At 32.3% G+C, this 9,585-nt stretch overlaps 1 protein-coding gene across 4 annotated transcripts in view; it reads left to right on the top strand.

Moving 5' to 3' along the window:
* Nasp (Nuclear autoantigenic sperm protein) overlaps window positions 1-9,585 on the top strand; it is a 68,600-nt gene that overhangs the window by 38,380 nt on the left and 20,635 nt on the right. The window contains exon 1 of one of the 4 annotated variants that reach the window (XM_072529225.1): window positions 5,445-5,568. The exons of the other annotated variants lie outside the window; for them this stretch is intronic. The gene's annotated coding sequence lies outside the window, so the exon portion shown is untranslated. Of the gene's footprint in view, window positions 1-5,444; window positions 5,569-9,585 lie in introns of those variants that run through there. 4 annotated transcript variants of the gene reach the window in all.

Raw genomic sequence — 9,585 nt, 5'->3', positions numbered from 1 at the left:
AGAAGTGACTTCATTTTCATAAAAGTAGTTTTAGTCATTGCTATTCTACGTTTTATTTCTGTCTGGATCTAGTTGGTCCGTTATCACAGTTCCCAAATATGTCATTTTGTGGACTTTCTCAACTTGGACTTCGTTTAATTTTAGCTTTGCATCGGGATGTGGGTCACGACTAAACACTCAAAATTTGGTTTTGTGTGAGTTTATTTTTATGCCCATTTCCTCTCCTTCCTCGTGAATACGATCAAGCAGAATTTGGAGACCTTCTGGAGGTCTCCAAAGACCTCCAGATTTCAGAAACCAACGTAGAAAATTTCAGATAATCTGGAGATTATCTGAAAAAATTACTGTATTGTCTGCATATCTAATCACATTAAGTAGTTCCCCGTTGATTTTTATTCCATATGGTTGTCTCTCAAGTGCCTTTTTAAATAACTAGTCCGAGTAAACATTGAACAATGTTAGCGACAAAATGCAACCTTGTCTTAAAAAAAAAAAAACAAAATTTGTTTAATTTACTAATGTTTGTATTTTGACAACGATATCCGAAGTGGAAATTGAAACGTCAATAAACGTACTTTTTTAACCTTTAATTGTGGCTTATTCCCATTTAAATAGTAATTATTTCTCTGCAAGTGTCTATATTCTGTTTCATTAGATTTTATCAGTCGACGTTGTTCCATTAATTTCAAGATGTCGTCTGTCATCCATTTATTTTTCTTGATTAAGTTTTTTCTATAATCATTGTTTGTGAAGATTTCATTAACTTGGTTTTTAAATTCACTCCATAGTTCTTCTGGATCTGCTTGTTATTCTGATGTTTTTTATTCTATTGTTAAATTCTTTTTTAATGTTATGTTTTATGTTTATATCGTCAAAGTTAAGTACATAGGTTTTTGGTTTTTGTCGCTGAATTCGTTTTAACCTTAGTTTAATATCTGCTACAAGTGGCTGATGATCAGATCCAATATCTTCCCCAGGAAATGTAGTGACTTTTTTGACGGCATTTCGGAAACGCTCCTTTACAAGTGTAAAGTCTATTTGATTTCTTGAGGACTCAGGGTTATTGCCATCATCAAATAGGGCTTTCCAAGTGTATAGTCGTCGCTTGGGCAGTTTATACCAGGTGTTTGAAATGATCATATCGTTTTCTTTACAAAATTCATACAATCTCTGTACTCGATCGTTAGGTTGTCCTAGACCATAAGGACCTACAGTCTGACCTCGTCGGCCTTCCCCAATTTTTGCATTGAAGTCACCTATAATATATAAAATTTCGTGTTTATTAAGTTTCTGTAGTAAGTAGTATTTACGAAATCAAAAGGATTGAGCTCTAGGGGGACTCTTTCTCTGTTATCAAGCCCTAGCTGATCTGATATGCTGATAGCCACGAAGTTGTATTTTCTAAGATTTTTTTTCTAACCACTTTGTATCTTTCTTTCACAAACAATTTTAACTATTTGGCGCAATACACAGTTATACAGAAAATTTGACAAAAACGTTTTCTTGTTGCATCTGCTAAATTAAAGAACCATATGATATGCTGGAGTATCTACCACTGATCTGCACGTCACGAGTAGTACCGTTTTTTGCAAGGCGATCATAAAGATGCTCACTAAGATCCAGTTGTTTGATGTTCTCTACGAGGTTCTTCGGAATGACACCAGTAGTTGAGAGAAAATTAGGTAATGTCTGGGAACCTTTCATGGCTCATTGTCTCATTATTTGTAGAACATACAATGGAAACATCATCATCATCCAGCCTCAAGAGTCCACTGCTGAACATAGGCCTCTTCCTCATGTTTCCAACCACGTCTATCTTGCGCCGCTCTCATCCAGTTTTTATTGTCTTCTTAAATCGTCAGTCCATCTTGTAGGTGGTCGACCGACGCTTCTCTTGTCTTCCCTTGGCCTCCATTCCAATAACCTCTTTGTCCATCGCCCATCTGTCATTCTGGCTATGGAAACATACAACGTGGAAATTTATTGTAGAAAATATAAAAATGATAGATTTCTTCTAGAAACCAGGGTAGTAAGTAATATATCAATGTAAATCAACTTAAACCACGAAGTTGTATTTTTCGATAAGTTTTTTTTTCTAACCACTCTGTATGTTTCTTTCACAAACAATTTTAACTATTTGGCACAATACACTGAAAAGTACACAGTTATACAGAAAATTGGACAAAAACGTTTCCTTGTTGCATCTGCTAAATTAAAGAACCATAGTGCATTTAATGTTTGCCCTGATAGTGGCATGATTTGTGTGAAGGAAAATAATAATTCGGTCGACACTGTCGCTAGTAGTTCCTTCACAGTAAAACCTGTTCACAAAGCACAGCAATGTATCGTTGAAAATTAAAATAAACTTTAACAGCTTGATTTAGTACTGTTCGCAAGCATGGATAAAGCAGGAGGGAGTCTTCAGCAAAATTAGCACCCTACTGCTGGACTACAAATACTTTGCTTATAGAGACATAGCCTCGGAACAAGACGGATTCAACAATGTCGACTAATGCGAGAAAAAAATGAAAAATATTCTTCACATCGGTACCTGGAACGTAAAATCACTAACCACAAGAGAACAAGAAATATCCAAAGAGCTTAAGAGACATTATATTAGATAACTACCTACTGTTCTACAGTGGTGGTGCGAAATAAGGGGTGTCCCTATTAGTACACCAGAACCTTGCAAACCAAGTGGAAGACTATAAATATGTCCCTCTTACAGATCCTACTGCACTCTGCCGAGAAATTTGCGACTCAATTGGTCTCATTTAGCATAATTAGTGTCACTTCTTTGATTTTTCTCTTTTTATCATCTATTTCTTTCAAGACTGTACTTGAATCTTTCCACCGAACCCTGTTTATTTTCCCATGCATGTTTACATAAATATTTGAGATCTATCAAATTCTCTATTTTTAATATAAGATTGATGTTCACTTATTCTAACATTTAATGGTATTGATGGTTCACCTAAAGAAAAATGATCTCATTCACAAGGTATTTTATAAATACAATTCGTTAGTCTTTTTTGTTCAGTGTGAGATTTAGTTTTAGATACAATAGATTTCAATGTGTTTGTTGTTTTGAGTGTTGTTGAAATGTTGAATTGATTTCTTATCGTTTTAAAGTTTTCCCGTAATCAATTTATGTATGGATTACTTCGTATTATTTCTTGTATTATTTCTTGTGAATCTTGTAGAATCCCGTTCTAAGTTGTTCTGTTCTATTCGATCGATTGTTGAAAATTCCTTATTTATAAACAATAAAGGATAATCATTTTTTAATAAAACAGATGTTAACAAATGTTTCTCCTCTCAGAAGGAATTTTCGTTAGAACAGGTAATTCTGGCTCTATTGTATAAGAATTTAATGATTCTCTTTTTAATATTGATGTTGTCATTTGATTTTTAATTGAGATATAATATGTTGATGTGTGTTGGTTTTCTATACACCTCAATCCCATATCCAGTATCCTTTTTTGAGATTACAACATCCAGGAAAGGTAGTGTGTATATTCATTTTCCATGATAAATGTTATTGTCTCTTCTTTATCATTTATATCACTCAGGAATGTGTCCAAAAACTCATAATCCATGAGACCATATTGAGAATACATCATATATATATATCTCCACCATACTGTGGGTTTTAAATTTTGTTTAGAAATAATATTTGTTTCAAAATCTACCTTAAATGTATCAGCTAATAATGAAGATAAACTGGAAGCCACAGCTAGACCAAAATTTTTCTTTATCGCATTCATCTAGTTGAAAGTAGATATTATCAGTACATAATGTAAATAAATCCATTATAGCTGACACATTTAGTTTGTTCTAGTTGCCAATATATCATCATTCTCTATTTTGTTTTAATTATTTTTGAAGTATTATCTAGTGGAACATTTGTAAATAAACTGTTTATGTCAAAACTTACTAAAATATTATTTGAATTAAATTCAATATTATATTTTTCGAAGCATATAATCAACGCATACTTCTCCCTTTGCGAGAATTACCTCGGCGTCCTCGCAGTGCAGTTTGAATTACCTCTTATCGCCAATGGGAATACCGTACTATATTACTTTTTCGCCATGTGGTCAAAGCTTCATTGAGGTAAATTTTAAACAAAGTAGAAGCTAAGCTTTGCTTTAGGCTCTTGTTGATAGTTATTTGCCTCCGACTTTAATGTATGCCGTCGTAGCTCTGGACTCTTTACATCGTTTATGGATTTGGGGCTTATGATTTGATTTTTCATGGCGGCCCATAGTTTCGAAAGCGGCACGCTATCATAAAACTTGTTAGGTCAACAAATACCATGAGTCTGGAAATCGTATTCCAACATTCTCTCTACTCTACTACTTGTTTCAAGGTAAAAATGCTATGCATTAAAGATCTTTCCACTCTGCAGTTTTAACTTTTTTTCCGTTGCCTTTTTGTAGATGTTATAATATATATATGCTTCTGTCCATGCTGGTGGGAGGTCATGTTCTCGAAAGAATTGTGCAAAAAGTAGGCAAGAAGTTCACAAAGATTTTGTGGTTCATGTTTTAATATCTTGTTGGAAATGCCTTTTTGTCCACAGCCTCTTTTAAGTCGTTTAACCACTCTTTCAAATTCCTCCACGCTTATCTTATCATCTTTTTCAGTCATAGTATATATGGTTTCGCCGATAGTTGAAAAATATTGTCGAGTTTCAGTTAGAAATTGAGCGTACTGTTGTTTCCAACTGGTTTGATATATTTGTGAAAGTGCTTTGATTTAGTTGACCCTATGTATGCGTCAATTTCCTCGTGTTAATTTTTCAATGGGACATTGTTGGTCTTTGTGCCTATGTTTTTTATGCATCGATTATATCTTGCGTACAATATGTTTCCGTTCTTCATTACCTATATATTTTTTAGCTAAAACATAACTTTTGTGAGAACAGCTTAGTTATACGGGACCTGTACATTTTATAACTATTAGTGAAATATTTGTTTCTCCATTATACTTTCTAAATCAAAGAGCAGTTCAAACAAAATATACACATTCTCCGCTGTGAATATAGGGAAAACCTGTTTTGTCTATAGGAGTATTTTTGGCAACTGTATTTTAGAACAATCAATCTTAGTCTACTACATTCGTCGTATCTCGAGATTTGGCTCTCGAAGATTATCATATTTTTAAGTAAATATGTAGCTCTTTCGAGGAATTGCATTTATCAAGTTACAATGGAGGCATTAGTTAATTTGAAGTATCGTTGAAATAATGAGTTGAGCTAGCAGGAGATACTTATTGGTGTTAAAGTTTTTAAAAAGTAATAAGTTTGTAAAAAAAACTTCCTTTATTTATTAGGCTACGTAGTTATCGACCAATTCAACGTAATGCACTTTTTGTGCTAAGGTCATTATTCCGTACGAATCCATTATCCTTGGGCGACTTGGCAACATCGCCAAAGTAGACGTCGATAAACATTGGTCGCGACGACGACGTCGGCGGCAATATTTCGTTTGTTTTGTAGTTTTTTGACGTTTTTCATTAAAGTCGATTTCGCATTTACATGTTCGTAGCTACTAATAATCACTGGTAAGGTAATTGATCTTATTATATACAACCCACCATTACAATTATTATTATTGTTTGTAGTGTTGATTGATTATTCTGGAAGCTTTCCTGGGAGTTGTAATTCCCATATTTGTATAACGAATGTTGACCGGTTAAAGTGTAGGTGTTGGTATATATTATACGTAGTAGATTTTGTAGTAACTGTTTAAGAAATCCAAAATTCTAGAGCTATTTTGATAGTAATTATTAATTTACGAGTATGATTATAAAGAATATTCATAGACATCATTAAATCATGCAGCGATTTGTTTTATTAAAATCGCGTCTATGCCTTAGTTCTTTATTAAAAAAAACAGTTGATACACATAATGTAGAACATAAATTTCCTCATCTATGTTTTTTAATGAAACTACATAACTATATTTTTAGAAATTCTGTAATCAAATGCAAGTTTGCATAATAATCCATTCCTCTAAATTCTTGTTTGAATACAAAATTAGCAGCATTAGGACCCTAAAAAATTAACAGAGTGTTTTTTGAGAATCTATTAACCAATTATAATTCCATGAGAATGATTAGCGTTATGGTATTTTCTATTAAACATCTATTAAGTGCCATACGCTTCCTGTGAGTAGACATTCATCTCCTGTTCATTCGTAATTATCCCTCTCTAGTAAGTGTAAACATTTCATCTGTATTTCGAATTCTACACATATGTTGCTCTTCTTTCTTCTATCCTACCCATTAAAATCAATCTTAACATCTCGTATTTATCACCTCTCAGGTATATGTCCCAAATAGTAAACTTTTCGTTTTATAGTTTGTATCAGTTCACGTTCTGTCCCAGCTCTTCTTAACACTTCCTCGTTTGTCATATGATCAACACATGAGATACGCATTCGTTTACGCAATGTCCACATTTAGAATTCATTGATTTTAATTTGAGGGGTCATATTTCAGCCCCGTATGTTATTGTTGGTCATATATAATATATTAGCATGCGGAGTCTTAAGCTTAGAGGAATCTCCTTCCGGCATAAGTGTTTTTGAAATTTAAATAATTTAACCAAAGATCACTTGAGAAAGGCACTCTGGCCGAAACAGCTGTAGTGATAATTTAAAATAAATTTTGTTTAAGTTATGAAAACAAAATTTTTCAGTGTTTTATTGTTAAATAAACACTAGTTTTTTAATGAAAAAATTTCGGTAAATCGATTTAAAATTCCGAATTATTCCTTGATCTGAAGGCTTGCAATGTGAAGTGGTGTTCGGTGGCAGGAAGACTGTTAATATTTTCTAATGAAACTTTAGAATGCAACGTGGCATTATCCAGTGTTAATATTTTCTAATGAAACTTTAGAATGTAAAGTGGCATTATCCAGGAAAAGAAGTACTTTTCCATTTTGTTTTTTTATTTCATTGTGAAATTTATGGAGCTATCTTGTCATAATTTATGTTGTCATCCAAGCCTTTTTATTAGAAACTTATTCTAAGGGTAATAGGGATGTTCACTAATTGTTAAATATTGTTAAATTCAGTAGGTTATAACATATATAAAAACATAGCAAACATAAAATTGTTTAAAAATATATATATTTCTTAAGATAAATCAATTCTTAATTTCAATTCTGATGGAGGCTAGAAAAACGGCTCCTCACAGCGAGGCTACGGTGTGTGACGTCAGCAGTCGTATCGACAACTTGTTTTGTATACGTATTTACGAAGTGTGACCAGTTCTTTAAGTATTTAATCACTGATAATGAAGCCAAATAAGTGGTGTTTTGTTCCTGGGTGTCTAAATACATCTAAAAACAATTCTGAGAAGATTTTTATTACAGTTCCAAACAATTTAACACCATATTCACTTAAAATTGTCAAACCACAGGTTTTTATATCTACCTCGGAGGGGTACAACACTATGTCCATTTTTTCAATTTTGACACTTTTACAGACTAATAATTAACTTTTATAACTTTATTTAAAGGAATAGAGCACTAGGTCCTAAACCATTTGCTGATAAAGAAAGTGATCTTTAAAAGAACACCAAGGCCATTTTTACTTAGAGGGATAAAACACCATGTGGACTTAATGTTTTGTTCCTCTACGCATGTGAATTACCGCCCGCATATCTCTATGATGAGAGGTAGACTGTTAGTCATCTAATAATAATACTTTTGCAATTTATGGTGTGTTTACAGTGGTTTGTTACTAATAATAAGAACAATGAACCATAATTCTCGTAGGAGAAAGATTCTTGCAGTACCTACTAAAAAGTTCTGCGAATTCTTCTACTGCATTTACAGGTAAGCTACCTTTTTGCTCATTATTTTTAAATTATTAAAAAACATAACCTCAAAAGGGCAATGTAGTGATTTGATACAAACAGGCTAGCAATATTATTAAATCTTTTACAACCAATATTATACGCCTTGTTTAATTTCAGAATCAAATAATACACCAACCAATGATGTTTTAAATAAAGAGCATATTATTAGAGATGCCTTGAGTTTTGATAACGAAGATCAGTCTGATATAGACAAAAGTTCTGATAAACTATTCGTAGTGGAAATGAAATAAGATCTGCATACTATGGTCTTACAAATGTCACGGCCAAAATAAAAATTTTAGCATTAATACTTGTTTAAAAAAGTAAAAATTATCATCCAAAAGATTCTACTAAAGAGTAATACCCACATTACAAAAACTTAACATTTTTATTTACACGCCCTGGGACTGGCAGCAGTTAGACAAACCTCAATGAAATATGCCGTAGGTACATAATATGGAACTAGAAGATTTTAAAAATTGTAGGTCTTTGTATGATGTCAAAACATCTTAAAATCCGCCTATGATTAATAGAAAAGAGACATTAACAAACAACAAGTTCTTCTGTCAAATTGTGTTTAACTGCAAGTTAAATAAAACAGCATTGGAACTCTGTTTTTAATAAGTAATTTTCATGACGAAAACCAGGAGATAGACCTTGTTAGGTTTCGAAGGCGACACCTTACATTCCCAAAAGATATGCAACTGGTATCACAAAGTCCAATACTTATATCACAACAAAAGTATAAGGATCTATTGGCATTACTGTCATATGTTCCTACATTTTGCCATGATTTTTATCAAAACTACCTACTAGTAATACTAATAGTGACTATCCAGAAGGAGACTTACTTGAGGATGACTGAGTGGTTTGTACCTAAAATGCCATTTTGGTTAAATACATAGATGTATTATTTGTATTTGTAAAGCTAAATTGTATGGTTAAATAAATTTTGTCAGTAAAAGTCAAATAGGATTGTAGTTGTTATTGAATACCCCATACTAATTCTTACAGTACAATAACTTTATTAGATGGATACAACACCATGCCCGTTAAAAGGGTTAAAAAACACAGGAACAAATTTGTTTTTAATTATAACAAATGTATTATGTAAATAACAATAAACAGAATGTTGTATTAAAATATTGTTTCGATATCTCAATAAATAGCTGCAGCAATAATACTTTTTGGTGAAAAAAAGTTTAAAACTGCTCACCTGTAAAGTTTTAATAATGAACATAGTGTTGATTCCTTCCGAGGTACAGATATTTGCATTTATTTTTTTTTCTAACTTGCAAAATAACTGCCTTTTCTAGTTTTTCCCTCTCTTTGTAGCAAACACCACTTATTTGGCTTCATTATCACTGTATAAATACTTAAAGAACTGGTTACACTTCGTAAATACGTATACACAAGTTGTCTATACGACTGCTGACGTCACACACCGTAGCCTGGCTGCGAGGAGCCGTTTTTCTAGCCTCCATCAAAATTAAAATTAAGAATTGATTTATCTTAAAAAATATATATTTTTAAACAATTTCATGTTTACTATAGTTTTGTATATTTTATAATATATTGAATTTAATTGAATTTAACTATATTTAAAAATTAGTGAACATCCCTATTTGGTTAACCCTTTAAACAGCAGGGATTTTTTACTTTTTCCAGTTACTAATGGATCTTTTTTCAAACCTTCCATATTTGCACAAAATA

The sequence above is a fragment of the Diabrotica undecimpunctata genome, chromosome 4 (assembly GCF_040954645.1).
Source record: "Diabrotica undecimpunctata isolate CICGRU chromosome 4, icDiaUnde3, whole genome shotgun sequence".
Taxonomy (NCBI): domain Eukaryota; kingdom Metazoa; phylum Arthropoda; class Insecta; order Coleoptera; family Chrysomelidae; genus Diabrotica; species Diabrotica undecimpunctata.
Note: the sequence above shows the minus strand (reverse complement) of the source record. Positions and strands in the feature narration are given on the sequence as shown.